Source organism: Pseudophryne corroboree, assembly GCF_028390025.1.
Source record: "Pseudophryne corroboree isolate aPseCor3 chromosome 3 unlocalized genomic scaffold, aPseCor3.hap2 SUPER_3_unloc_19, whole genome shotgun sequence".
In the NCBI taxonomy this organism is placed as follows: Eukaryota; Metazoa; Chordata; class Amphibia; order Anura; family Myobatrachidae; genus Pseudophryne; species Pseudophryne corroboree.
In genome coordinates, this window is record NW_026967507.1 from 2,038,131 (window position 1) to 2,047,500 (window position 9,370).

General features: G+C 50.3%; 1 protein-coding gene across 4 annotated transcripts in view; it reads right to left on the minus strand.

Annotated features, from left to right (window-relative positions):
- The window catches only part of LOC134983582 (zinc finger protein 883-like), a 246,888-nt gene that overhangs the window by 21,508 nt on the left and 216,010 nt on the right, over window positions 1-9,370 (minus strand). For 2 of the 4 annotated variants that reach the window (XM_063949247.1, XM_063949245.1), the window contains exon 1: window positions 9,144-9,202. The exons of 1 other annotated variant lie outside the window; for it this stretch is intronic. The gene's annotated coding sequence lies outside the window, so the exon portion shown is untranslated. Of the gene's footprint in view, window positions 1-9,139; window positions 9,203-9,370 lie in introns of those variants that run through there. One more of the 4 variants, XM_063949246.1, reaches the window with a different exon arrangement.

A 9,370-nucleotide genomic window follows, 5' to 3' on the forward strand; every position in this document is an offset into this window, starting at 1 on the left:
GTCATCACCCAGACACGTCCCGTTGTTACTGTATAATGTACCATTCCCAGCAATCACCTCTCCAGTCATGTATAATGCCCCATTCCCGGCAGTCACCTCGCCAGACACATCCCCCGGTGTTACTGTATAATGTCCCATTCCCAGCAGTCACCTCTCCAGTCATCACACAGACACGTCCCCTGGTGTTACTGTATAATGCCCCATTCCCAGCAGTCATCACCCAGACACATTCCCTGGTGTTACTGTATAATGCCCCATTCCCAGCAGTCACCTCTCCAGTCAACACCCAGACATGTCCCCTGGTGTTACTGTATAATGCCCCATTCCCAGCAGTCACCTCTCCAGTCATCACCCAGACACATCCACTGGTGTTACTGTATAATGCCCCATTCCCAGCAGTCACCTCTCCAGTCATCATCCAGACACATCCCCTTGTGTTACTGTATAATGTTCCAGTCCCAGCAGTCAATTCTCCAGTCATCACCCAGACACGTCCCCCGGTGTTACTGTAAAATGTTCCATTCCCAGCAGTCACCTCTCCAGTCATCACCCAGACACGTCCCCTGGTGTTACTGTATAATGTCCCATTCCCAGCAGTCACCTCTCCAGTCATCACCCAGACCCGTCCCCTGGTGTTACTGTATAATGTCCCATTCCCAGCAGTCACCTCTCCAGTCATCACCCAGACACATCCCCTGGTGTTACTGTATAATGTCCCATTCCCAGCAGTCACCTCTCCAGTCATCACCCAGACACATCCCCTGGTGTTACTGTATAATGTCCCATTTCCAGCAGCACATCTCCAGTCATCACCCAGACACGTCCCCTGGTGTTATTGTATAATGCCCCATTCCCAGCAGTCACCTTTCCAGTTATCACCCAGACACATCCCCTGGAGTTACTGTATAATGCCCCATTCCCAGCAGTCACCTCTCCAGTCATCACCCAGACACGTCCCGTTGTTACTGTATAATGTACCATTCCCAGCAGTCACCTCTCCAGTCATCACCCAGACACATCCCCTGGTGTTACTGTATAATGTCCCATTCCCAGCAGTCACCTCTCCAGTCATCACCCAGACACATCCCCTGGTGTTACTGTATAATGCCCCATTCCCAGCAGTCACCTCTCCAGTCATCACCCAGACACGTCCCGTTGTTACTGTATAATGTACCATTCCCAGCAGTCACCTCTCCAGTCATGTATAATGCCCCATTCCCGGCAGTCACCTCGCCAGACACATCCCCCGGTGTTACTGTATAATGTCCCATTCCCAGCAGTCACCTCTCCAGTCATCACACAGACACGTCCCCTGGTGTTACTGTATAATGCCCCATTCCCAGCAGTCATCACCCAGACACATTCCTGGTGTTACTGTATAATGCCCCATTCCCAGCAGTCACCTCTCCAATCAACACCCAGACATGTCCCCTGGTGTTACTGTATAATGCCCCATTCCCAGCAGTCACCTCTCCAGTCATCACCCAGACACATCCACTGGTGTTACTGTATAATGCCCCATTCCCAGCAGTCACCTCTCCAGTCATCATCCAGACACATCCCCTTGTGTTACTGTATAATGTTCCAGTCCCAGCAGTCAATTCTCCAGTCATCACCCAGACACGTCCCCCGGTGTTACTGTAAAATGTTCCATTCCCAGCAGTCACCTCTCCAGTCATCACCCAGACACGTCCCCTGGTGTTACTGTATAATGTCCCATTCCCAGCAGTCAACTCTCCAGTCATCACCCAGACCCGTCCCCTGGTGTTACTGTATAATGTCCCATTCCCAGCAGTCAACTCCCAGACACGTCTCCAGTCATCACCCAGACACGTCCCCCGGTGTTACTGTAAAATGTTCCATTCCCAGCAGTCACCTCTCCAGTCATCACCCAGACACGTCCCGTTGTTACGGTATAATGTACCATTCCCAGCAGTCACCACTCCAGTTATGTATAATGCCCCATTCCCGGCAGTCACCTCGCCAGACACATCCCCCGGTGTTACTGTATAATGTCCCATTCCCAGCAGTCACCTCTCCAGTCATCACACAGACACGTCCCCTGGTGTTACTGTATAATGCCCCATTCCCAGCAGTCATCACCCAGACACATTCCCTGGTGTTACTGTATAATGCCCCATTCCCAGCAGTCACCTCTCCAGTCAACACCCAGACATGTCCCCTGGTGTTACTGTATAATGCCCCATTCCCAGCAGTCACCTCTCCAGTCATCACCCAGACACATCCACTGGTGTTACTGTATAATGCCCCATTCCCAGCAGTCACCTCTCCAGTCATCATCCAGACACATCCCCTTGTGTTACTGTATAATGTTCCAGTCCCAGCAGTCAATTCTCCAGTCATCACCCAGACACGTCCCCCGGTGTTACTGTAAAATGTTCCATTCCCAGCAGTCACCTCTCCAGTCATCACCCAGACACGTCCCCTGGTGTTACTGTATAATGTCCCATTCCCAGCAGTCAACTCTCCAGTCATCACCCAGACCCGTCCCCTGGTGTTACTGTATAATGTCCCATTCCCAGCAGTCAACTCCCAGACACGTCTCCAGTCATCACCCAGACACGTCCCCCTGTGTTACTGTAAAATGTTCCATTCCCAGCAGTCACCTCTCCAGTCATCACCCAGACACGTCCCCTGGTGTTACTGTATAATGTCCCATTCCCAGCAGTCAACTCTCCAGTCATCACCCAGACCCGTCCCCTGGTGTTACTGTATAATGTCCCATTCCCAGCAGTCAACTCTCCAGTCATCACCCAGACACATCCCCCGGTGTTACTGTATAATGCCCCATTCCCAGCAGTCACCTCTCCAGTCATCACCCAGATACATCCCCCGGTGTTACTGTATAATGTCCCATTCCCAGGAGGTGATGAGGTCAGCAGTACAGGGGTATACAGGAGGTTATTAGGGCAACAGTACAGGGGTATACATTTGATTAGGGCAGCAGTACAGGAGTATACAGGTGATTAGGGCAGCAGTACAGGGGTATACAGGAGGTGATTAGGGCAGCAGTACAGGGGTATACAGGAGGTGATTAGGGCAGCAGTACAGGGGTATACAGGTGATTAGGGCAGCAGTACAGAGGTATACAGGAGGTGATTAGGGTAGCAGTACAGAGGTATACAGGAGGTGATTAGGGCAGCAGTACAGGGGTATACAGGAGGTGATTAGGGCAGCAGTACAGGGGTATACATGTGATTAGGGCAGCAGTACAGGAGTATACAGGTGATTAGGGCAGCAGTACAGGGGTATACAGGAGGTGATTAGGGCAGCAGTACAGGGGTATACAGGAGGTGATTAGGGCAGCAGTACAGGGGTATACAGGTGATTAGGGCAGCAGTACAGAGGTATACAGTAGGTGATTAGGGTAGCAGTACAGAGGTATACAGGAGGTGATTAGGGCAGCAGTACAGGGGTATACAGGAGGTGATTAGGGCAGCAGTACAGGGGTTTACATGTGATTAGGGCAGCAGTACAGGAGTATACAGGTGATTAGGGCAGCAGTACAGGGGTATACAGGAGGTGATTAGGGCAGCAGTACAGGGGTATACAGGAGGTGATTAGGGCAGCAGTACAGGGGTATACAGGTGATTAGGGCAGCAGTACAGGGGTATACAGGAGGTGATTAGGGTAGCAGTACAGGTGTATACAGGAGGTGATTAGGGCAGCAGTACAGGGGTATACAGGTGATTAGGGCAGCAGTACAGGGGTATACAGGAGGTGATTAGGGCAGCAGTACAGGGGTATACAGGATATGATTATGGAAGCAGTACAGGGGTATACAGGAGGTGATTAGGGTAGCAGTACAGGTGTATACAGGAGGTGATTAGGGCAGCAGTACAGGGGTATACAGGTGATTAGGGTAGCAGTACAGGGGTATACAAGTGATTAGGGCAGCAGTACTGGGATATACAGGTGATTAGGACAGCAGTACAGGGGTATACAGGTGATTAGGGCAGCAGTACAGGGGTATACAGGAGGTGATTAGGGTAGCAGTACAGATGTATGCAGGATGTGATTAGGGTACCAGTACAGGGGTATACAGGAGGTGATTAGGGCAACAGTACAGGGGTATACAGGTGATTAGGGCAGCAGTACAGGGGTATACAGGAGGTGATTAGGGCAGCAGTACAGGGGTATACAGGATATGATTATGGAAGCAGTACAGGGTATACAGGAGGTGATTAGGGTAGCAGTACAGGTGTATACAGGAGGTGATTAGGGCAGCAGTACAGGGGTATACAGGTGATTAGGGCAGCAGTACAGGGGTATACAGGAGGTGATTAGGGCAGCAGTACAGGGGTATACAGGATATGATTATGGAAGCAGTACAGGGGTATACAGGAGGTGATTAGGGTAGCAGTACAGGTGTATACAGGAGGTGATTAGGGCAGCAGTACAGGGGTATACAGGTGATTAGGGTAGCAGTACAGGGGTATACAAGTGATTAGGGCAGCAGTACTGGGATATGCAGGTGATTAGGACAGCAGTACAGGGGTATACAGGTGATTAGGGCAGCAGTACAGGGGTATACAGGAGGTGATTAGGGTAGCAGTACAGATGTATACAGGATGTGATTAGGGTACCAGTACAGGGGTATACAGGAGGTGATTAGGGCAACAGTACAGGGGTATACAGGTGATTAGGGCAGCAGTACAGGGGTATACAGGAGGTGATTAGGGCAGCAGTACAGGGGTATACAGGATATGATTATGGAAGCAGTACAGGGGTATACAGGAGGTGATTAGGGTAGCAGTACAGGTGTATACAGGAGGTGATTAGGGCAGCAGTACTGGGATATACAGGTGATTACGGCAGCAGTACAGGGGTATACAGGTGATTAGGACAGCAGTACAGGGGTATACAGGTGATTAGGGCAGCAGTACAGGGGTATACAGGTGATTAGGGTAGCAGTACAGGGGTATACAGGTGATTAGGGTAGCAGTACAGGGGTATACAGGTGATTAGGGCAGCAGTAGAGGGGTATACAGGTGATTAGGGCAGCAGTACAGGGGTATACAGGTGATTAGGGCAGCAGTACAGGGGTATACAGGTGATTAGGACAGGGGTATACAGGTGATTAGGGCAGCAGTACAGGGGTATGCAGGTGATTAGGGCAGCAGTACAGGGATATACAGGTGATTAGGGCAGCAGTACAGGGGTATACAGGATATGATTATGGAAGCAGTACAGGGGTATACAGGAGGTGATTAGGGTAGCAGTACAGGGGTATACAGTAGGTGATTAGGGCAGCAGTACAGGGGTATACAGGTGATTAGGGCAGCAGTACAGGGGTATACAGGTGATTAGGGCAGCAGTACAGGGATATACAGGTGATTAGGGCAGCAGTACAGGGGTATACAGGATATGATTATGGAAGCAGTACAGGGGTATACAGGAGGTGATTAGGGTAGCAGTACAGGGGTATACAGGAGGTGATTAGGGTAGCAGTACCGGGGTATACAGGAGGTGATTAGGGCAGCAGTACAGGGGTATACAGGAGGTGATTAGGGCAGCAGTACAGGGGTATACAGGTGATTAGGGTAGCAGTACAGGGGTATACAGGAGGTGATTAGGGCAGCAGTACAGGGGTATATAGGTGATTAGGGCAGCAGTACAGGGGTATACAGGTGATTAGGGCAGCAGTACAGGGGTATACGGGTGATTAGGGCAGCAGTACAGGGGTATACGGGTGATTAGGGTAGCAGTACAGGGGTATACTGGTGATTAGAGTAGCAGTACATGGGTATACATGTGATTAGGGTAGCAGTACAGGGGTATACAGGAGGTGATTAGGGCAGCAGTACAGGGGTATACAGGTGATTAGGGTAGCAGTACAGGGGTATACAGGTGATTAGGGCAGCAGTACAGGGGTATACATGTGATTAGGGTAGCAGTACAGGGGTATACAGGAGGTGATTAGGGCAGCAGTACAGGGGTATACAGGTGATTAGGGTAGCAGTACAGGGGTATACAGGTGATTAGGGTAGCAGTACAGGGGTATACAGGTGATTAGGGCAGCAGTACAGGGGTATACATGTGATTAGGGTAGCAGTACAGGGGTATACAGGAGGTGATTAGGGCAGCAGTACAGGGGTATACAGGTGATTAGGGTAGCAGTACAGGGGTATACAGGTGATTAGGGTAGCAGTACAGGGGTATACAGGTGATTAGGGCAGCAGTACAGGGGTATACATGTGATTAGGGTAGCAGTACAGGGGTATACAGGAGGTGATTAGGGCAGCAGTACAGGGGTATACAGGTGATTAGGGTAGCAGTACAGGGGTATACAGGTGATTAGGGCAGCAGTACAGGGGTATACATGTGATTAGGGTAGCAGTACAGGGGTATACAGGAGGTGATTAGGGCAGCAGTACAGGGGTATACAGGTGATTAGGGTAGCAGTACAGGGGTATACAGGTGATTAGGGTAGCAGTACAGGGGTATACAGGTGATTAGGGCAGCAGTACAGGGGTATACATGTGATTAGGGTAGCAGTACCGGGGTATACAGGAGGTGATTAGGGCAGCAGTACAGGGGTATACAGGAGGTGATTAGGGCAGCAGTACAGGGGTATACAGGTGATTAGGGTAGCAGTACAGGGGTATACAGGAGGTGATTAGGGCAGCAGTACAGGGGTATATAGGTGATTAGGGCAGCAGTACAGGGGTATACAGGTGATTAGGGCAGCAGTACAGGGGTATACGGGTGATTAGGGCAGCAGTACAGGGGTATACGGGTGATTAGGGTAGCAGTACAGGGGTATACTGGTGATTAGAGTAGCAGTACATGGGTATACATGTGATTAGGGTAGCAGTACAGGGGTATACAGGAGGTGATTAGGGCAGCAGTACAGGGGTATACAGGTGATTAGGGTAGCAGTACAGGGGTATACAGGTGATTAGGGCAGCAGTACAGGGGTATACATGTGATTAGGGTAGCAGTACAGGGGTATACAGGAGGTGATTAGGGCAGCAGTACAGGGGTATACAGGTGATTAGGGTAGCAGTACAGGGGTATACAGGTGATTAGGGTAGCAGTACAGGGGTATACAGGTGATTAGGGCAGCAGTACAGGGGTATACATGTGATTAGGGTAGCAGTACAGGGGTATACAGGAGGTGATTAGGGCAGCAGTACAGGGGTATACAGGTGATTAGGGTAGCAGTACAGGGGTATACAGGTGATTAGGGCAGCAGTACAGGGGTATACATGTGATTAGGGTAGCAGTACAGGGGTATACAGGAGGTGATTAGGGCAGCAGTACAGGGGTATACAGGTGATTAGGGTAGCAGTACAGGGGTATACAGGTGATTAGGGTAGCAGTACAGGGGTATACAGGTGATTAGGGCAGCAGTACAGGGGTATACATGTGATTAGGGTAGCAGTACAGGGGTATACAGGAGGTGATTAGGGCAGCAGTACAGGGGTATACAGGTGATTAGGGTAGCAGTACAGGGGTATACAGGTGATTAGGGTAGCAGTACAGGGGTATACAGGTGATTAGGGCAGCAGTACAGGGGTATACATGTGATTAGGGTAGCAGTACAGGGGTATACAGGAGGTGATTAGGGCAGCAGTACAGGGGTATACAGGTGATTAGGGTAGCAGTACAGGGGTATACAGGTGATTAGGGTAGCAGTACAGGGGTATACAGGTGATTAGGGCAGCAGTACAGGGGTATACATGTGATTAGGGTAGCAGTACAGGGGTATACAGGAGGTGATTAGGGCAGCAGTACAGGGGTATACAGGTGATTAGGGTAGCAGTACATGGGTATACATGTGATTAGGGCAGCAGTACAGGGGTATACGGGTGATTAGGGTAGCAGTACAGGGGTATACTGGTGATTAGAGTAGCAGTACATGGGTATACATGTGATTAGGGTAGCAGTACAGGGGTATACAGGAGGTGATTAGGGCAGCAGTACAGGGGTATACAGGTGATTAGGGTAGCAGTACAGGGGTATACAGGTGATTAGGGCAGCAGTACAGGGGTATACATGTGATTAGGGTAGCAGTACAGGGGTATACAGGAGGTGATTAGGGCAGCAGTACAGGGGTATACAGGTGATTAGGGTAGCAGTACAGGGGTATACAGGTGATTAGGGTAGCAGTACAGGGGTATACAGGTGATTAGGGCAGCAGTACAGGGGTATACATGTGATTAGGGTAGCAGTACAGGGGTATACAGGAGGTGATTAGGGCAGCAGTACAGGGGTATACAGGTGATTAGGGTAGCAGTACAGGGGTATACAGGTGATTAGGGTAGCAGTACAGGGGTATACAGGTGATTAGGGCAGCAGTACAGGGGTATACAGGAGGTGATTAGGGCAGCAGTACAGGGGTATACAGGTGATTAGGGCAGCAGTACAGGGGTATATAGGTGATTAGGGCAGCAGTACAGGGGTATACAGGTGATTAGGGTAGCAGTACAGGGGTATACAGGTGATTAGGGCAGCAGTACAGGGGTATACATGTGATTAGGGTAGCAGTACAGGGGTATACAGGAGGTGATTAGGGCAGCAGTACAGGGGTATACAGGTGATTAGGGTAGCAGTACAGGGGTATACAGGTGATTAGGGCAGCAGTACAGGGGTATACATGTGATTAGGGTAGCAGTACAGGGGTATACAGGAGGTGATTAGGGCAGCAGTACAGGAGTATACAGGTGATTAGGGTAGCAGTACAGGGGTATACAGGTGATTAGGGTAGCAGTACAGGGGTATACAGGTGATTAGGGCAGCAGTACAGGGGTATACATGTGATTAGGGTAGCAGTACAGGGGTATACAGGAGGTGATTAGGGCAGCAGTACAGGGGTATACAGGTGATTAGGGTAGCAGTACAGGGGTATACAGGTGATTAGGGCAGCAGTACAGGGGTATACAGGTGATTAGGGCAGCAGTACAGGGGTATACAGGTGATTAGGGTAGCAGTACAGGGGTATACAGGTGATTAGGGTAGCAGTACAGGGGTATACAGGTGATTAGGGTAGCAGTACAGGGGTATACAGGTGATTAGGGCAGCAGTACAGGGGTGTGACATGTATGTGAGGTATAAGTGTATGTATGATATATGTGTATGTGGAGATATCACCAGTACTAATCTATGTACATACTCACTCTCGCCAGCTACCGCATCCTCTCACCCGTAAACTGTTACACAGCCGACTTCCGCCCTGTGCGTTCCACCCGACTTCCGCCCTGTGCGTTCCACCGACTTCCGCTCTGTGCGTTCCACCGAGCTTCCGCTCTGTGCGTTCCACCGGGCTTCCGCTCTGTGCGTTTCACTTTTCATTCCAGTTGTTCGTTCCAAAGACCGGAAGTTTGATGTTTGCATCCTGGTGAGT